Here is an 18,637-nt window from a genome sequence, read left to right as displayed (position 1 = left end):
GCAGTCCCCAGACCTCGGGGAGTTTTCTGCATGCTTTTTTTGCCTGCATCATCGGGTACGCCCTGGCTCTGTGATTTATCCAACAAGAAAAAATTTTGAGCTGTCATATTAATATAAAGAGATTTATTTTTTCCTCATATCATTGCACCTCTGTGTTTTTTCTCTCTGTCTGAGGACTGCTCTGCTCCTCCTGCCCGCGGTGTGCTAAGTGTGTTTGGGCCCCCGCTGCACTCGGCCCTCTGGGGCTGGCACGGTTGTGTCCGACAAGCTGGGATTCCCATTTGGAGGAAAACCTCTGGGTTTTGTAGTGTGAGATCTGAGAGCAGGGAATAATGCTGCTGGGTGAGCGGGCTTCACTTAACCCTTCCCGAGGCTGCACAGGGCTGCATCTGCTGAAAATAATAATCCACAGTATTGCTCCCAAAAAATTCTTTAAGCTTATTAAAGTGGCTTCATAATCTACCTCGCCTGCTGTGGTTGGGCAGCAGGTGAGAAGTCCCAGCCGGGAAGGAGCTTTCATTCCCAGAGACAAGTTAAAGCTAAAATCTTCCTACTAATTTTGAATCCAGCCTTCAGAGAGGCATTATTTTCATACAGAGATGTCAAGAAAAATGGGACAATCATTATTCAGCGGGATGTAAAGACACTCCACTTGTGCTTTTCACATTTTTCTTATCCATTTCACAGCACCATACTGAAGTTGGCAACGCAAAGCGTCGCTTGTAGTCCTAATATCATTTTCTGAGTGTGGGACCCTCCTCAGACCGGCCAGATCCTCAGCTGGTGTTAAAGGTGCCACTCTGCTAAGGCCAAGGGCTTCGTGTTGGCACACATCAGCAGCTCATCTGGCTCAAAATTTAGGTCCTTGCAAATATGGGATTGTGCAAACCAGGAGAGGAGAGGGACAGAGGCAGGCGAAGGCAGGGGAAGCTGAATGAGGCCAGGATTAGTGCATTTCTCCGTGCTCTGTTCTTTTTAGACTTAATGCCCTCAAAGCCTGGCCATGCAGCTGCATGCAGACTTCCAGATCAAATCCCACACTTGGTGGAAACAGCTTGATTTGCCAAAGGATAAAGGAAAATGTTTTCCATTAACACATCTAACACCCCCATTAGTGCATTCTTGGTTGTACTCAAGTGCTAATGAGATTTCACTCTTACACCAGAGGAGGAGATGGCAGTAATTGGGGCACGTTTCATTTGCACTGCTGGAGAGGCTGAATTAATTGACTGAGATTAACCCTTCTGCATGAGACAGCAGCTATCCTGGACGGTAGCAAGGAGGAAATTAGCGACTACTGCAGTGATTATCAGATGACTAATAACAGGTGCAAAAACAGGTGAAAATGAGCAGTTTTGGAGCAGCAGTGCTAGTTTGTGCATCCCACCAGGGAGAGGGGCATAGAGACCAGAGGTGCATGCAGGGGTGTTAAAGCAATTTTATTTCATTCTCTAAAGGTTTTGCACATGCAAAAATCCCCTTTACCTAGGGAAACTCAGGGCTCACTTGGGGAATTTCTCTCCTAGGGCAGCTCTCCCACTGCCCAGGGATGCACCGGGAAGCTTCCCTAGTCGGATGCAGCTCTGGAGAGAGACACGTCTCATCTTAGCAAATGAGAAAAAGGCAAAATAAGGTGAGCAAATGTTTTATTTAATGGAGGGATTAATTGCTGACATCTGTGATAAAAGCTCAGGGTTTCTTTTGTTTTGTTTTTTGTTTTCCAAAGTGGAATTTGTTTCTAGCTCAGGATGAAGCAGGGATGTGGGGGCAAATTCTTTGGAGAGTCCCTTTGAGTCCCATCCAAGGAGGATAGTGAATAAAATGTGGCACATGTTAAACATGTAAATGAGGTACTGATTTACTGATTTATCTGTTTCTCGCATGAGATCTTCTTTGGCTGCATCAAAATTACTGTATTATTTATAAGCCTTAAACATTTAAAATTAGATGTGTGGTTTTAAAACAAAACATCAAAACCTTCACGCAAACCACATTGTTTCAATAAGAAATTAGATTAAAAAAAAGCAAATTCAGAATGTTTCTGTGCTGGATCAAACCTGCACCTCATGTGGTTCACATCCACGTTGGATCCATTCTGCAGGACTGGGTTCTCTTTGCAATGATTTGCAACAGTGAACTCAAAATAAACAGATCTGGTTTCATTCAGGAATATTTCCTTGTTATTGAAAAGCATCATTTTCTACACTGTCCCCTGACATTTCACGGGGAAATACTGGAGACTCGTAACCCGTCTGAGACACCGGGACACCCCGCTGGAGCCAGCAGCGCTGCAGCAGCTGCTCTCCCCGATGTGCAGCCGAGTGCTCGGGAGCCACGGTTGGTGCTGCTCTGCACTGGAGCAGAGCTGCCACGGGGATGAATTTCTGCAGTATCTCGGCTGGTTTCTTGGTACAGCATCGTCTGTGCTACCAGCTTGGTCAAGGCTTGCCAGCTCCTGTTTTAGGCTGTACAGCCACCAAGAGCTGATGGTGCCGGCGGGTTGTTGGCTTTGCTGTGAAAGTCTGCTGAAGGAAAAGTGTGTTTCTGAAAGGAGCTGGTCCTCACGGGGCCAGCTGACAAAGGATTTGGAGGAAACTGCAGACCAGGGCTTGTTGTCATTTCCATTTTGTCCCGCGGAGCATGATGCTCATCTACCTTCACCAAAGAAGATGCTCTGAGCTAATGAGTCTGGCCTTGTGCTGGGGTTGGGGTCTCCTCTGGCTGTAGGAAAGCCTGTAGGTCCCACCCCATGGGGGCTGCCATGGCCATACAGAGCTGGTAGCCTCAGAGGAGTGATGTGCACTGAGCTCAGCATCCATCGGCTTGAGGTTTTGACGTGCTGGTGTATGGCACCCTGAGGCTGCGGGAGAGATGTGCTGCAGCACGTACCCAGCAGACACCATACCTGACACCGTATCTCATCCACCACATTGTGCAAGCAGACGCTTGGACATCTACGTCATGGCTGGAATTGTTCACCAGAGGTGAAATAAGTCTGCCCTGGGAGGGTGAGCCACTGAGCTGCGTGCTGGAACGTGAATATGGGCAGCCTCCCAGCCCCTCTGCACACCCCTAGGTCTGGAAAGGACATGTGGATGCTCCCGGTCCAGCTTAATTCTCATCTCAGTCCCCACCATCACTCCCTCCCTTTCCAAAACCAAGATGAAGAGTAACTATTGCAAGTACCTTGCTGATTCGCTTGCTTGTAAGGGGTTGGCTGTTGCATACTTTTCCAAAGCCAGGCTAGGTCTGCACCTTGGTGATCAGAAGAGCAGGGCTGGGGCTGCCGTGGCCTCAGACCTTTTAGTGAAGCTGTGAGAATCATGCCTTGGAGCATCGCAGGGTCCTGGATTCACTCATACCACAACTTCCAGCTTCTGGCTGTTCCCGCAACTTGTGCGTTCTTCAAACAGGGGGAAAAACGCCGATGTCTCTCGCTTACCATCACGGGCCGTTGCCCCAGCATCATCACCCCATAAACATGTCAACAGTGAAATGCAAACCAAATTACACTGGAGAAGCACAGCCATAGTCAGAGTCACGTTAGCCGGGTTGCCGCTCAGCCTGTAATTGAAACTGAAACGAGAAAATGGTTGAGAGAGGCTGAAGGACTCCAGGGCTCCTCGTCATGGGGTGAGGCACAGCTCAAGGTGTGCTGGGACCTGTGCTCACAGGCTTGGGTCCCATGGTAGTGATTGGTGTCCACAGCTCATGGGGGAAAAAGTTACTGATTTGGGGAAAGACCAACATCCCCATCCAACCACAAGGCCGAGCAGGCTGGTGGCAGGCACAGAAGCGGCACGGTGCGCTGCTCGCTGGGCAGCCCCTTGGCTGTGGCAGCGGCAGCACTCAGCTGTCCCACAAACAGCAAGATGAAGTGCTGACCCATAAAAAAATTTCAAGCGAAGAGGCAGGCTGCTCTCCAGGCTGCCCTCTGCATGCTGGTGGGTCCCGCGTGCCGCTGCCCATTGTCATCGTGGGGTCTTTGTCATCCTTTCTTCGCTGACCCTGATGTATCTCCTCTGCTGCGAGCCCCATGGTGGCCGGCAGCGTGAGTCATGGCTGCCCTCCGCGGCCCTTCCCCTCCATCCTTCTCAGCACCCAGAAAACCAGAAATCTTACTGGAGGACAGGAAGCCTTTGCTAACACCCCATTTAATGCATTTTCATTTTATTTTATTATTTTTTTTCGAAGAGCAATGGAGGAGTTGAGGGGAAAAGCAAGAATTGCAGGAATTGCTCATTCCATTTCCTGTGGTTTCATAATTTTGTTGCTTACCAATTTTGAATTTCACGAAGCTTGTGGTTTCCCAACAGCCTTCGTCTGTGGGGAGGATACATTTCAGTAGCATACTGAACTGACATGAAATTCCAAACAAAAATAATATGACAGCAATTGGCATTCTAAACTATGTGAAAAAGAAATACAAATACCCCGCTGGCTGAGTTTGGCCCAGACGAAGGAAGCAGAGCAAAACATCCCAATGTCAGCAGGTCGCTTCTGAGCCGTCAGAAACTGAGATCATCCGAGATCCTCGGTCTCCATCTACGTGTGAATTATGGCCAAGGGTGGACCGGGGGGGTTGCAGCCACACCGCCCCACAACTGAGCGCTGGCTCCCAGGAGCGGAAAGCGCCCGATTGCATGTTGGAAAACCACCGCATGTTTCCACTGACCGTGGGTGCTGGCAGCAGCCAGGTTGCAGTGGGTGGCAGGAAGGAAGCGGAGGGGGCTTTGGTGTGGTTTTCACCCCCCCCAAATGAAAAGAAGAGGTTTGCACTTGGCACCCTCTGGCTGGGTTTCTCTGCCCCTTGGGGTGTGCCCGCAGCCTGGTGCATGGCTCTGTGTTCGCAAAGCTGGGTTGTTGCTCCACGGCGATCCCAGGGACAACGATGAAAGGCAACCAGGGAAGAGAAAAATATCCTGCTAAATAAACAGAGGAGCAGGAGTGTGCTCTGATGGTGCTTTGCATGAGCATGGGCAGAGACATCACGATGAGCAGTGCTGCTGAGCCAGGCTGGGGATCCTCTGCATTGGGAGCTTGTGCGGAGGAGCCGGGTGGGTGCTCCAGAGAAGCTCCATCCTGCTGCAGCCCAAGTGGGGCTTGGGGATGCCAACAGAGGGAGTCCTGGTGGCCTGGGACCAGGTCTGTAATGAACGAGACCCTCCGTGATGCTCCCCGCTGACCTCAGAGGCTGCAAGGTGAGCCTCGTGCAATCCCACAGTGCCGGGACAGAATTAAAACCTGTTCCTAAGTGTCCTGCTGGAACAGTCCGTGGATCGCAGTTGATTAGATACAGTAATAGCTGCTAACATCCTCCTCTGGAAACTGCTGGAGATTTAGCTTGTGTTTATTGAAAATAAACTCTCAGAGGTGAAGAGAAGCCTATTGGTGACATGAACTTGCAGCGAAGAAAATACATTTGTGAGCTCAGAATTTATAGCCTGCCTCCATAAAGCTGTCCAGAATCTGTGGATCTTTGCTTTAGATACTCATGTTAAAATAATTTTCATTCTGTTAAATGAAAAGTGCTTTAAGTTTGGCAGGCCTGTGCTGCTCATGCTCTCACCACTTCATAAATAATTCTTCATAATAACAGCTCAGAATAAAACAAAAAAAAAAAAGTGTGGGGGGGTAACGGGGCCAAGGTCTGCTCCAAGCTCTCCTTGTCGGCTGTAAATACCTCTCGCTATGATGTCAGCGTTGCTCTGACAGCGTATCTGCCCAAATCACTACCACATGTGTAGCCAGGGGATGTGTTTTACCTGGACTTTCCACTTATTGAGTAATGTGGCTCGCAGTCCTGGCAGCCCTCTGACGTGGCTCATGGTTCCAGGCTCCTCTCCATTTTCCTGTTAATCAGTTACTAATAACGGACCAGGCTATTTCATTGGGTCATCTTCTTTCTGCTCTCCCACCGTTTTTTCATCCTCTAAATAAAAATTGCTTCACACTTTCCCGAGTGCCTCAGATATGACTTAATTCAAAACACGCAGTCGCAGGAATGGGACGAGGATGAGCGCTCTTCGTTTGGACAGAAACCAGAGCCCACGTAAGGACGGAGAGTAGAACAGCCCTCCTCTGCGAGGGCAGGGAAGCAAGTGTCAAGACACCAACTCCTCCTCGCTGCCGAAGATGCGTCCAGCCATTTGAGGCTTTCCTACAACGTTACAGGACTGGCCTGGGTCGAATCTGTGGCCGGAGACACCCTGCTCGTGTCCCGTGGACTGCTAAGAGGCACCAGATGCGGCTGGGGGAGGCTGGGAACACTCAGCCCTTCCCTCTCTGCCGGCCAGCGGGCAGAGGCAGCATCCTCCCAGCATCTCAAAATGTTTGAGGACGTGCAAAAGGAGCCGGGGGAAGCCACAGCCTCCCGCCGTATCCACCGGCAGCGTCCTGCTCCGCCACGTGCCCCGGCTCCTGCTGGCTTGCAGGCAGCCCGAGCGCACTGGTCCTACCGGCAACCCAGGGATTTTAGGTTCAGTAACGCTTCTAATGACCCTTGAAAATTGTTTACCAGCCCTTGAGGGGGCCAAATTAATGAAATCTGCCCAGATTTCGCATGGGTGTGACTGAGACCAGGGAGGAACCCGCCGGTCACCCTGCAGAGTAGCCTGTGGGCTGAACGTGATCCCCTCACTCTTTGGATGCCTTAAAGAGGGCTTTTTCTCCCTGCATGGCTTTGTACCCATGATTTTAATTAGTCTGCTCTGTGAAGTGGTTTGGGGATGCAGCTTGTATGAAAGACACAGTAAAAAAGAGCACAGTCTGGTACTAAATAGCAGGAGGACGTGTCCACATGTGGCAGATGTTAGTCACATTGCCGAGCCCATTGTCTGCAAGGGCTCGGTCACATACTGCCTGGCTCTGCCACCACGAAAGGACAGGAGACAGCTTGTGAACTGAGCAGGCGCTAAAAAAATGGAGTATTTCAGCCAACAGACCTTGAGAAATACGTGTATAATAGCCCTTCGCTAATGTCTAAAGGCAGCAAGGCATTTCTTAGTGCGTGCTTGCCTTGAATCCTGAGCTCTCTCTTGCTTGCACCTCCTCATCCAAGCCGAGCTGATGCTCCAGGGTCGTGAACTCCACTTTGGTTGGTGCGGGTGCTTAAACTTAATGGTATGGATTGGTGTTTCCCAGGGCAGGGCGAGGAGACCTGGGGGGCTTGGGATGCTCGGGGGCAGGCTGGCCCCCAGCCACGAGCTTCGTTATCCAGCCCAGCCACGGCTCAGCCGGCTTTTGTGTTAGTGGGAGGGAGATCTCTGAGGATTTGGCTCAGAGCAGACAATGATGCCATGAGCGCAGAGTTTTTCTCCGTGCCAACTGGTCTAACCTAATAAAAGGGGGAAATTTCCACTGACCCCAGGGGAGCAGGATGGTTGAGACAGAAAAAAGAGGTGGAAAATTATTTATGACAGTGTAATTGCATTTGAGACAACTTGTGTCCAGCCAAGATTCCACAAGAAATTTAGGAAAGAACAACTTTAGGTCAATCTGATTTGTTGTCCTGTGCGTGGGGGGGGTAAATTTCCCTTGTGAAAATTGGGCTTCGTAACCATATAAGAACTCATAATCAAAATTAATGTGGAAAATAAATTGCTGGCTGGCATCCCTGTCAGCGATGGACACTCACTTTAACTCTGCTGCCCTGAGACTGCTGCGTGTCTCAGCCTACCCAGCCCCACCGAGCTGACATTTTCCTTTGGTTCCTTTAAAATCTTGTTTTATTGTCCCTGGGGCTGGAGGGAGGAACAAAAGGACTCCAGCGCTCGGGGCAGGGTGGCAGGAGCTGTGTAATCCCAGCTGGGAGAGGAGGGGACAGCTCACAGCCCGGGCCGAGGGCAAGGCACCGCTGCTCCCGGCTGCCTGCCCCGACAGGGCGATGCGTGGCACGGCATGGGTGCACCAGGGCTGCACCTCAGCTTCCAGCCGTGGCAGATGCCGGCCACGTTTTCCCGCCCGTGCTACAACTCTGCTCGGGTTTCTCAAGCATATTGAGCCTGGCTGGTGCTCCCCTACCAGTGCTCAGAACCCCAGTTTCGAAAAATGGATATTTGCTTCTCCTTAGCTCCAGTTGCAATTTTAAGTCTTTCATGGTATCGTATTTTCAAGCCTCTTTATTCTCTTCCCAAGGAAGCTAGAAACCTTCATTTTTCTCAAATAAAGGTAAGAGTTTTGTGAACTCTCGTGAATCTCCCCGTCTCTGGATGCATTCACTCGAGTCCAGAAGTTGGAGCTTTAAGGAAAAAAACATCGGTTATTGCAAAAATTTGCGTCTTTGTAAGGTCAAAGGCTATTTGCTCTCTTTCCCAACAGAGAAAGGAAAATTCTGAGAGTCCTGGGTCATGCTCAGAGACGCAGTGCTTGGGCACTGGAGGTGCGGTAGAGAGGTTACGAGGATGTGACCCAGGGATTTTAACCTGGCTCCATTAAAGAATGTGCTGCTAATTCCAGTGGTTAATTTTATTATGTGTCATTTCCCTCCATTATTTGGTTCAAAAGATGAAGACTAAACGTAGATCTTAAAATTGTCCAGATTTCAGATATTGCCCTTGGGAAAGCTTCAATCTCATCTTTTGTTTTCGTTTAGTTTTTTTGCAGGTCTGCAAATGTGTTTGTTTTAATAATACAGCTGCAGGACAGATTAAAAAAAGCAAGTATCGCTGGCATTTAATATCTTTAATCCAGCAGTAAGACAAGCCTGCCGACTGTTTGCTTAATGTTTAACATCCCTTTCTGATTAAGCAAAAGGTTTGAAGTGATTATAGTTTATTTACAACAAAAGTGGACTTAAATGAGAGTTAATTCCTCCCCCTCCTCCCTCATTGGGCCCTTTGCCAGTTACCATGTGTCTGCTCAGCTCCCTTTTCAAGAGCATCCACAGAAGCCAGGGCAGATGTTTCCACCAGGGCCCTCCAAGAAGGGCTTCTCCCCTGGGTGCTGGGGGTGCTGGCTGCCCCCCAGCACGTCCTGCGTGCCTCCGTGCCCAGCCACGGAGAAAGGCTGGCAGGGACAGGAGAAAATCCCTGCAGCTGAGCACCTTCCCAGCTGAGCAGGAGCAGGATGCTGCCCTGCACCCGGGGGACAGGCAGTGCTGCTCCCCCCAGTCCCAGTTTGGCCCAGCTCCACTGGGCGTTCAAGCCACTGGTGTGCCAAGCAGGGAGACCCAGCTCAAGCTGCCGTCAGCCTTTCTATGCCCTGTTCCATCTCTGGCCTTTTTGCCTAGCTATCCCCCTGCCTTTGGAGACATCAGCTCTCAAAATGTCTCATCACTGCTGCACAGATCACTGTTATCAAAAATACTAAACAGAGTTTGATTTCTAATCTTTTTTTTTTTTTTCCTCCAACAGAAATCAACGTTTGCCAGAATAAAAATGAATAAATAAAAAATAGCCAGAGGAGCATCATTTGGGGGCTGATTTCCAGTACCACGCCTGGGACTGCCTGATACCACCCGGCTCCGCTGCAGCTCACGGCCGCATCCTCGCTCAGAGCACTCATGCCAGGGTTTGGTGCAAGTCCCAGCCACGGGGCTGTAACGAGATAATTATTCAGCACTGGAATTGCATCCAGTTGGCACTGAGTTCTGGGTACCTGACAGGTAACCACATCACTGGTATCTCTCTTTGCAGCCTCCTGCAAGGTGGTTGCGGAGGAGGCGATGCTCGCGAGGAGGAGGAGGGAGGGAGGCAGCACTGGGTGACCTCGGTGCTTTCCTCCCTGAGGGGCAGGTGCAGTTTCTGTGCCTCTGGGAATCTGGTGGGTCTCAGACCTCCTTGACGAGCAGGAGGGTCAGGACAGAGGACAGCAGTACCACTTACTGCCCGGGGGCTTCGGCTTCGCGCCCGCTGCACGAGCGCAGCTGGAGACCTTCGCTGTCCCCGTCGGACAACTCATCATCCCCGAGCGCGGAAAGCCTTATTTGCAACTTCCAAAGGCCTCATCTCTTTGCTAATTGGAAGTAATTTTCCTATAAAAATGTAAAATTGCTTCTCCAAACAAAACGTCAGGCGCACGCTGCACGCTGACGTGGTGAAATGCTGCGAGCGTGGCGCTGGCCCGAGCCGGCGCAGGGGTCGGGTGCTGCGGGGCAGGGCTCCGCTCGCCAGAGGCTCCCGCACTCCCCAGCTCCGTGCACACAATAAAGCCCCACGGGAGCCCCAGGGGAGGCTCGCCGACATTGCCCGTATTACTACCTAGAGGATCAATGGAGGCCCCAGCTCTCACCGGCAGGGAGTGCAAGGAAGAAAGGCACAAAAGCTGCCGAGAGTGAATAAACTCAATTAGATCGCTGTAATTGCAACAAGAATTAGTGTGGGGGTCGGGCACATGTGCCGTCTCGGAGCAGTAATTAAAAGCGCAGTGTTTGCCGTGCTGGGGAGGTGGCCTGCTGGGTCCCAGCAGTGCCCTTTGAAAAGCTCCATGATGGAGCTTCTAGGCTGGATAAATACAAATGTCAGTGCCTCGCAGCCCGTGGGGGGACTCTCAATCCACAGCCCAGTGGGAGAATCCCCTGCTTTACATTCCCAACAGTTGGGCTAATTTCAGAGTCAGGCTTTGATGTGCTTTGGGGAGCCCTGTGTGCTACACACTTTCCCAGCGAGGCGCCCCCTCCCTTTCTCAAATGCTTTATTAATTTTCTCCTGTGGTTTTTTTTATCCTCCCTTTCTCTTGGGCCCGCCTGCAACTTTTCCTTTGTGCTCACACAGCGGGGTTCATAGCGGAGAATTTATATCATTCTGAAATATATATAAAGAAGGGATAAAAGAGAAGATGTAGGAACCTGCGGAGACTTTAGCAATAATCAGTCCTGGGAGCCAGGGTCCTCTTCCTCCTGCCACCTCCCCGCGCGGCTCTGCTAACACCAGGCTTCCCGGCAGTCGCAGCGCCGGCTGCAGCAGGGCTGCTCCTCCCCTGTCTCCTCCATCAGCGGGGAGACGGGGCTGACTGATGCCCAGGGGACACAGAAGTGACACGGCTGTTAATAACCAGGGCTGCTGGAACGCCAGACCGGCCGTGCAGCGGGCAGGAAGGCGCAGCCAAGTCTTCCCAAAATGGTTTCTATGAAAAGCCACGCTGGGGGTGCCTCGGGGAGCAGCCCACGGCCACCCAAAAGCACAGGGGAATGGGGTAGGGGGAGACGGGGAGGGGATAAAGCCCCTGGGGCTGCTCATTCCTGCATGTGCAGGTGCATGCATGGTGGCCACAGCCAAGGGGAGAAAGTAGCCAAAGGGAGGAAGTAGCCATGGGGCTGCTGCACCCACGGCACCCGCTGGCTGCTGGTGGGGCTGCCGGTGGGCAGGCGGTGGTCACGCAGCCACAACTCCTGATGCACCAGGGCAGGAAGCGCCCAGCACAGCGCCCTGCCCATGCTCATCCCGTGTTATCCTCGTGCTCCTGGTGCTCTCCAGGAGCATCTCACGCCCACCAGGTGCTGCGGCCATTGGGAGCATCCCTGCCGGTTTGTGCAGACTCACGGTGCTTGATTTCGCCGGGGCCAAAGCCCCCCTGTGCTGCCCCAGCCCTCTCCCCTCGTCTCCCCCCCGCATCCCACCCTGCTGCTGGGCGATGGCGACATCCGCATGCCGCAGCGAGCAGCCCAGTGCTGCTCGGCTCTTGCGAAGCTGGCATCAAGCTCCTTTCCTGTTTCTTATTATCAACTGAATTTGGCATGGAGGGGATTCTCTCCCCACATCCCGTTGGCACACAAAAGGCTCAAAAACCAGCAAAACCATTGTTTGTACTTGAAGGGCGGAGACCAGGGTGAAAAGAACAGCATGTTTTAGAGCCCAGAGCTAGGAACCATTAGAGCATCTGGAACAGTTAGTGGGACAGGGGCGTTACAATTAAATAAAAATGGGTGATTACAGAACCGTTCCCTCGCTCTGACATACACAAGGGAAGCAGCGGCACATGCCTGAGCATGCACTTAAGGGGATTCCTCTCCTACAGGCCCGGAATAAATGGGGTTTTTCATCTGGAAGGCTTGAGGTCAGTGCGACTGCCTCGCGAGGGACGGAGGAGTCGTTGCTGCCTTTCGCCAGCTGCGGCCACGACACTGTGCAGAGGCGTTTGCCGCTGGAGGAGACAAAAACGGGTGCAGGGAAAGGAGCCACGATCCTCGGGGCCAGAGACGCACAGGAGCCCTGGAGCAGGAGCATCGGCTCACGCTCAGCCACGGCTGCAGCCGCTCACTCCTCCGCACAAGCCGACGGAGAGGCTCTCGCAGCTGCCAGGCTCCCCCACCTCTCAGCCAGCCTCCAAGAGCGCGGGGCGTTCAGCCTTGGCTGTCAGCTTGCAGCTGGGATGGAGCTCCTCGGCCAGAAATTGAGCTTTCTCTTTTAATAAGTCCCTTAGGAGCGTTCATGCCCCGTCCCTCCAGTCCCTGCTATTCAGAGGGAACTGGCAGGACTGGACAGCTCAGCTTTTGCGAAGATATACAAGTCCTGCAGAAAAAAAAAATATTAAAAAAAAATAATCCTACTGTTCAAGGACCTCAGCCCTGTCCCCTAAAATATGCTGTTTTCATTAAAACAGTGAAATCGGATTTCAAAAAAAACAGGATTTGGATAGCGGCCCTTGATTTGGGCCTGATGAACAAGATCCAGAAGCAAAACAAAGGCTGTTTCCACAATGGTTGGAGGGAAAGGGAACCAGTCCAATTGCAAAACTTGGATCCTGGCACCGAGGGAGTCTTTGTGTGCAAGACCTGTGGCAATGGATGGCAATGACTTCGGGAAATTCAATACTCGCCCAGCTCATAAACAGAAAACAAGGAAAATAAACTTGGGCAGATGGGAGGAAGCAGAGAGCCAAGCCGTGGATTTCTGCGAGGTTGGACAAGAGCCCGGCCGGCCGGGGCAGCGGGTCCGGGCTGTGCGGTGCCGGGCGCTGCGCGGGGCTGGGGGCACGGGGAGCAGCTCCTGCCTGAGAGCCTCAGCACAGCCCCACTGCGGTCCTGAGCTGCAAGATGAAGCAGAGGGGGCACAGCTGCAGCCCCCGCCATGGGATGGAGCAGGAATGGTGTCCGTGGCCAAGGGACAGCCGTGGCTCAGCCCCTGCGGAGCGCGGTGCTCGCCTCAGGGCGCAGTGCAAGGCGAGATCGCCTTGTGCTCTTTCATGTCGAAGCCCGGGAACGCTTGGCTGCTGCAGTGGCAAGGGTGGGATGACAACTGGAATAGAAAAGAAAAGAAATTTCTCTGCCAGCCCCTTCCTCGCTCTCTTTGGTGCATCGTGCAGCTGGACTCCTCTCGTAAACTCCCGCGATTGTGCAACTTCCCTGTGCAACGCCTCGCCTCCGCGCTGCTACCTCATCCTCTGCCTGCTCGCAGCCTTTCAGCGGAGGAGATCAAAGATTTATCTGTAGGGTGCCTGCAGGTGGGAAGTTATTCCTCTTCAGGTGAAACCATTCATTTTATTCACTGTGTGCCAGAACAACCACCCTCGCAGCACACACGAGACAGAGACGTGACAGCTGAGGGTGCGACACGAGCAGGGAAGGGCTGTGACGGGATGAGGGCAGCGACTAAAGGTTCAGCGCAAGAAACGACTTTTGAAAAAAAGTTCTGAGAAACAGAAACGATGACTCCATAAAGCCTCAAACGCCCTGCCAGATGATGCCGCCTTGTTCAGAAACACAAGAACTGACTGTTCCCTTTTGGCCACAGACAAGAGGAGTCAGTATTTAGATCGTTTATGGGCCATAGCGGGTCAGCGGAGATATGAAGTCTGCGGGTTCATTGAATTCCCTTGTTGCCACAGCCCCACATTTGCAATTACAGATTCATGAGGCTCCGCTCCCCGCCTGCCGCGGAGCGCTGCCTGCGAACACGTGGCAGGAGGAGAGCCGCTCGCCCTCCTGTGCCACGCCGGGCACTGGGGACTGGTGCTTGTGACAACGGGACACCAGAAATAAACCCAAATCCGGTGCTGGAAGCTGCAATCGTCACAAAACTTTAACGCACGCCTCCCTGGGCGAGCCGCCACAGAAGCAGTTTGCGTGTAGGGAAAGCCTATGGTATTTTTATGTCCTGACAAATTTTCATTCCTTTGGCACAGAAAGAGAAACAGCGTCCTCCCCTCAAATTAGGCAATTATCATTGTTTATTTCAAGTTTTAAACTACTGGCTCATAAAAGCAAAGCAACCAAGAGCAGAGAGGCACGTCTGAGCCGAGCACGCTGCAAGGCGGCACAACCCGGGTTGCAGCACAACTGGCTGCAGCAGCCGGGGAGCTGGGGCTGGGGGTGTCCCCGTGTCCCCCACCTCTTCCCAGGCCTGGATGCTCTCCCGTGGGGCCAGCAGACATGGGGGCTCCTCGCAGCAGCCCAGTGGCAGCCCCTGGTGTGCCCATCGCAAGAGGGTCCTGCTGCTCGTGAGGGCTGGCCACCCAGCCATCACAAATCGGGGTCCGTGTTGCCACCTCCTGCTTGGCAGCAGGGACCAGCTGGCATCTCTGTGACAAAAGATGTGGTATCAGTGTCCCCTCCTCATCGCCCTGAACAAATCTCAGCTTCCCAGCAGCTTCCTCAGGTCCCTAGGCCAGTCTGAGCAGCATCCTCAGGGCTCTGCCCTGCTCCACCTGCCAACATCCACGCAGGAGACGTCCCAAATTCTGCTCATGTGTGTACCACCCCACCAACTTCAGCACTTAGGTCAAGGAACAGAACTTGGCTGGCCCTAGACCTTTAATAATCATGCCATGATGAAGTCTTTGCCTGCCTGAACCAGAAAAATTAGACTAAAGAAATCCAAGCCAGCCACCTACTGCTCCTCCTTGGAAATTCATAGAAGCATCTTTGGTCTGATCTTTGTTTCTGACAAAAAAAAATGGCGTGAGAAATACTAGCGATAAAATACAGTGGATACTTTGTTAGAGAAAAAAAATCGTAAATCAGTATGAGAAGCACACTTGAAGCAGTATTTTAGGGGAATATGTCAGATACGCTGGCCAACCACTAAATTTCACAGGTTCAGTTTAAGAACTTCAGGAGATTGCTGGCATTGCCTGAAAGGGAGAGGAAAATTATGAACACATGTTTCGGGCTCCGAGTGAGATGCAGAAATCTGGAGGATAATCCTTATTGCTATTCAAGATAGAACCGAAGAGCCACAATAAAGAATTCCCTTCACCTTCCCGCGGAATGACTGACTGTAATCTTTAATGCCAGCGAGATGAAAACCATTTCTTTCGGGTGAGCAGACCTGACAGTTTACGACGACGTGGGTATTGCTCAGACCTCATCTGGCCTTCTTCAGCCCACACTCCCAGCCGATCTCCTCCTGCACCGCTAGTCTGCAATGTTGCATAATTGGTCCTGTGGCTGCGAGGGCAGATCCCACACCCCGAGGGATCCCTGGTGGGTGATGTGTGCCGTGGGGGGACACCTTCTGGAGCTGCCTCTCCGCCAGGAGGAGCGGGGTGTGGTGCAGTGTTGGTGGGCAGAAGGCTGCTTTGGGGGGCAGAAGAGATGCTTCCCGTGGGATGCGGAGGAGATGGAGCCTTTGGAAAGCTCTGGAAGTGAAATCAGGCAGGGGGAGGTGGGACCCAGACCGGATGGGGTCATTTTGGCTGCTGGGACAGGCTCGCATCCAGATTAAACGGAGGGAGGCCAGGATGTGGTCCCGAAACCCTCCCGGAGCTCTGCTTGGAAATCAGCATCTTGCCTGGGCTGCGCGACGCAGAAGCAAAGTGCTCGGAGCCCGAGAGCAGCCGTGTAGACGCAGTGGAAAAGCCAAGGAGCACCGTCTGCACGGGCTGCGGAGCTGGGAGCCTCTGGATCCAGGCAGATTGTTACTATACTTCAGATTATATAAATAACTTGCTGAATAAAACCACATGTGACCACATTCTGTTCTCCATCCCTCAGTGCTCTGCCGACAGCACACAGGCTTTTGCAACACTTGTTTACTAGGGAGACTGTATATAAAGTGAAAATAATTTGCTAGGTCTTATGTTTCCACTTTAATTCTCAGTGTATAAAAAAAACCTGTGAATTTGCTAATGGGCTTTGAAAATGTATTTTTAAAGCTAGGGCAGCATGAGTCGGTGAGTTGTTACAAAGGATTACAGAAGGAACAAGGTTTGCTAAAAAAATTATTCCCTTGAGAAAATCTGTAACAGCTGAAAGGCCAGGGCCTGTTTCTTTCCAAGAAAATAAACACTCTTCTGCAACCAAAATCAAGTTTCGTTTCAGGTATGAAGCAAGCTTGTTTGTTCTTTAGTGTTTATGTACTCCCCATAGGCTTTGGTGTTTAGTTTAACGTGTTTGAAGGCCAAACACACACTCACAAATTCCCTCTACAAAGGAAGATTCCTGTTGCATCTTTAAAGCACACTTTTGGACAGAGATAAATGGCTACAAGCTTTGGGAACGTTAGAGCCAGATGGTCAATTGAGATCTCTTTGTACGTTTCTGTATTTCACTCCAGAGTTGATCTTGCATAAAAAATATTTTTTTAGCATTTGCTATGACTTGCAGACCTGGGGAAACCTTCTGGAGCAGAAGGATTTGCAAATGCTCCATGCTGAGGGGTCACAAACCTTCGGCTCACTTTTTCCTGGTCATTAAAGTCTACACACTTTGGGGGTTTTCCTACCGGGGTAATTGAGAGCTTTTGATTTGCTGAATATTCTCAGTTAAACGATGCCCATGTGCGCTGAGAATAGGTGAACCTGGTGTGAGCACTGCATTTTTCCAGATAGCTTGTGGTGATTTCATATTCGCAGCCTAAGCCTTCTGCGAGTTGGTGAACACGTTCTGAAATTCTCTGCAACATTTGCAAACTCTTTATCCAACAGACAGGAGTACGAGTGGGAAGACATGAAGAGATGATCAGAATCATCATTTTACAAGTTAATTGTACAAGAAGCTAAGCACGGGGCGGACTTTCAGCCGCACTAAGCTGGCGTGTCTCGTGGCTTCGGAGGGTTTTACCAGCTTCCCCCTTTCAGTGGCCACCTCTATTTCTGGTCTGGGGAACGTCCCTGATTTTCTGCATTGCTTTAATTACAAATAGCTTGATCTGCTTTGGAAAGGAGCACACCAGTCCAGCAGATGGGGGCTGTGGTTGGCATTAATTGTGGCTAAGATTAACGGGGTTTTTAGGACTGCCAACTGTGAATGGACACAATGAAGACCAGCAACCAGCACCGACTTCTAGCAACCAGTGACCAGTGGCGGGAGGACATATGGAGGCAGTGTGGCTCAGCTTGAAATAAACCCTGGAGGTGTCAGGGCAGAGGGATAAGGACTGTGCTGGCAGCGGGAAGGTGGAAAAGATGAAATTCTGGATGTTGGGGAAACAAACAACGCTGCCAGCCTGGATGTGCGTGTGAGCCTCGTGTCTCTATTCCAGCCTAAGGACCCTAAAACACTGCATGCTAGTTGACTAACAGATGCTGGCTTGTTTTGAAAAGGCCAACCCGTGTTGCTGCAAAACAGCTGCTGGCTGCATGGCTCCCAGGAGGGCCACATCTCCAGCAGGGAGCCAGGCTCCTTTGAACCCAGCTGCAGGAGCCAGGGTGAGAAGCAGAGGACAAAACGAAGAATCCGGGTGTGGGGTTTGACTCCCGGGGGACTACAGCAAGGCTGCACGTCCAGCAGGAGAGCGGAGGGACCCACGGGATGTGCCAGCAGCCGGGCACTGGCCGGGCAGAGCCACCTCCCTGGGGAACACGGTTTTATAAAATACTTCCCGCAAGGCACCGTGGTTTCCTGGCCGGGGACCGTGCTGCTCCCAGGGCTGTGCCCTGTCCTGTCCCTCCTGCGAGACGTGGCTGGGGTCAGGGGGGGACTGTGCTGCCCGTCCCCAGCACCGCCATCACGTCTCCGCCGGGTCCTGTGGCCCTGGGGAATGCGGGGGACTCGCTGTGGCATCTGCCCTGCCTCGGAGCAGCTTTTGGAGACCCAAGCAGCAGTGGACATGTTTAAAGCGTTGTAAATTATCTTGCAAACAGTTCCACTGAGCATGGGCAGTGGTGCTTGTATGGAGGAGCAATGGCTAAGTTTAAACATCTGGTTCTGTGAATTCCTATATTGTAATAAAATAAGTCTTCCCACAGATTTCACGTCATCTTTGTCTGGGCATCACTGAACTGTGAAGGGAGAAACTTTTTTGTGGTTTTCAGAGGAACAAAGAGACAATATGCATCTGGTGAGGTGTCTTGGCAGCCTCCTACACCGAGCCTGCATCTTGAGCTGGCAGCGTGGCCCCATGTCATGGGATGATAACTGCTGACCCGCCGCACCAAAACAGCACAGCCTGGAGGGATCCTGGGTCTCGAGGGCTGCGGAGTGCCAGCTGACCTCGCTGCAGCCCACGGAGACCAAGAAGAGCAGCCCTTGCCCAGCGAGATGCACCAGGACAATGCCTGCAATCTGGATCCCACCTTTTTGGCTCCCGTTCAAATGCAAGGGCAATGAAGAACATCCAACAAACTGGGTAAAAACTCTCAGGCTTTAATCAAGTCCAGAAAGGACCGTTGCCTTCTGGTCACCCAGCGCCCTGCTTGTCGCAGCCTCCAGCCCCTCGTGGCAGCACCGAGGCTGGCAGCGAGGGCACATGAAGCTCCACCAGCACCCTGCCTCACCTGTAGGTATTTCTGCCTTGGCAGAACTATTGATTTCTCATCC

At 51.9% G+C, this 18,637-nt stretch overlaps 1 long non-coding RNA gene across 2 annotated transcripts; it reads left to right on the top strand.

Moving 5' to 3' along the window:
* Positions 1-1,349: 1,349 nt before the first annotated feature.
* Positions 1,350-16,166, top strand: LOC310886130. 2 transcript variants are annotated; one of them, XR_014575191.1, is made up of 3 exons: positions 1,350-1,633; positions 9,354-9,604; positions 11,956-16,166. It is a non-coding gene; the product is annotated as an uncharacterized lncRNA (long non-coding RNA). The 2 variants fall into 2 exon arrangements; XR_014575192.1 differs by lacking the exon at positions 11,956-16,166 and having other exon boundaries at positions 9,354-10,954.
* Positions 16,167-18,637: the final 2,471 nt, after the last annotated feature.

Source organism: Anser anser (genome assembly GCF_964211835.1).
Source record: "Anser anser genome assembly, chromosome: 24".
Taxonomy (NCBI): Eukaryota; Metazoa; Chordata; class Aves; order Anseriformes; family Anatidae; genus Anser; species Anser anser.
The sequence above is the reverse complement of the archived record's forward strand: the minus strand, read 5'-3'. Positions and strand labels throughout refer to the sequence as shown.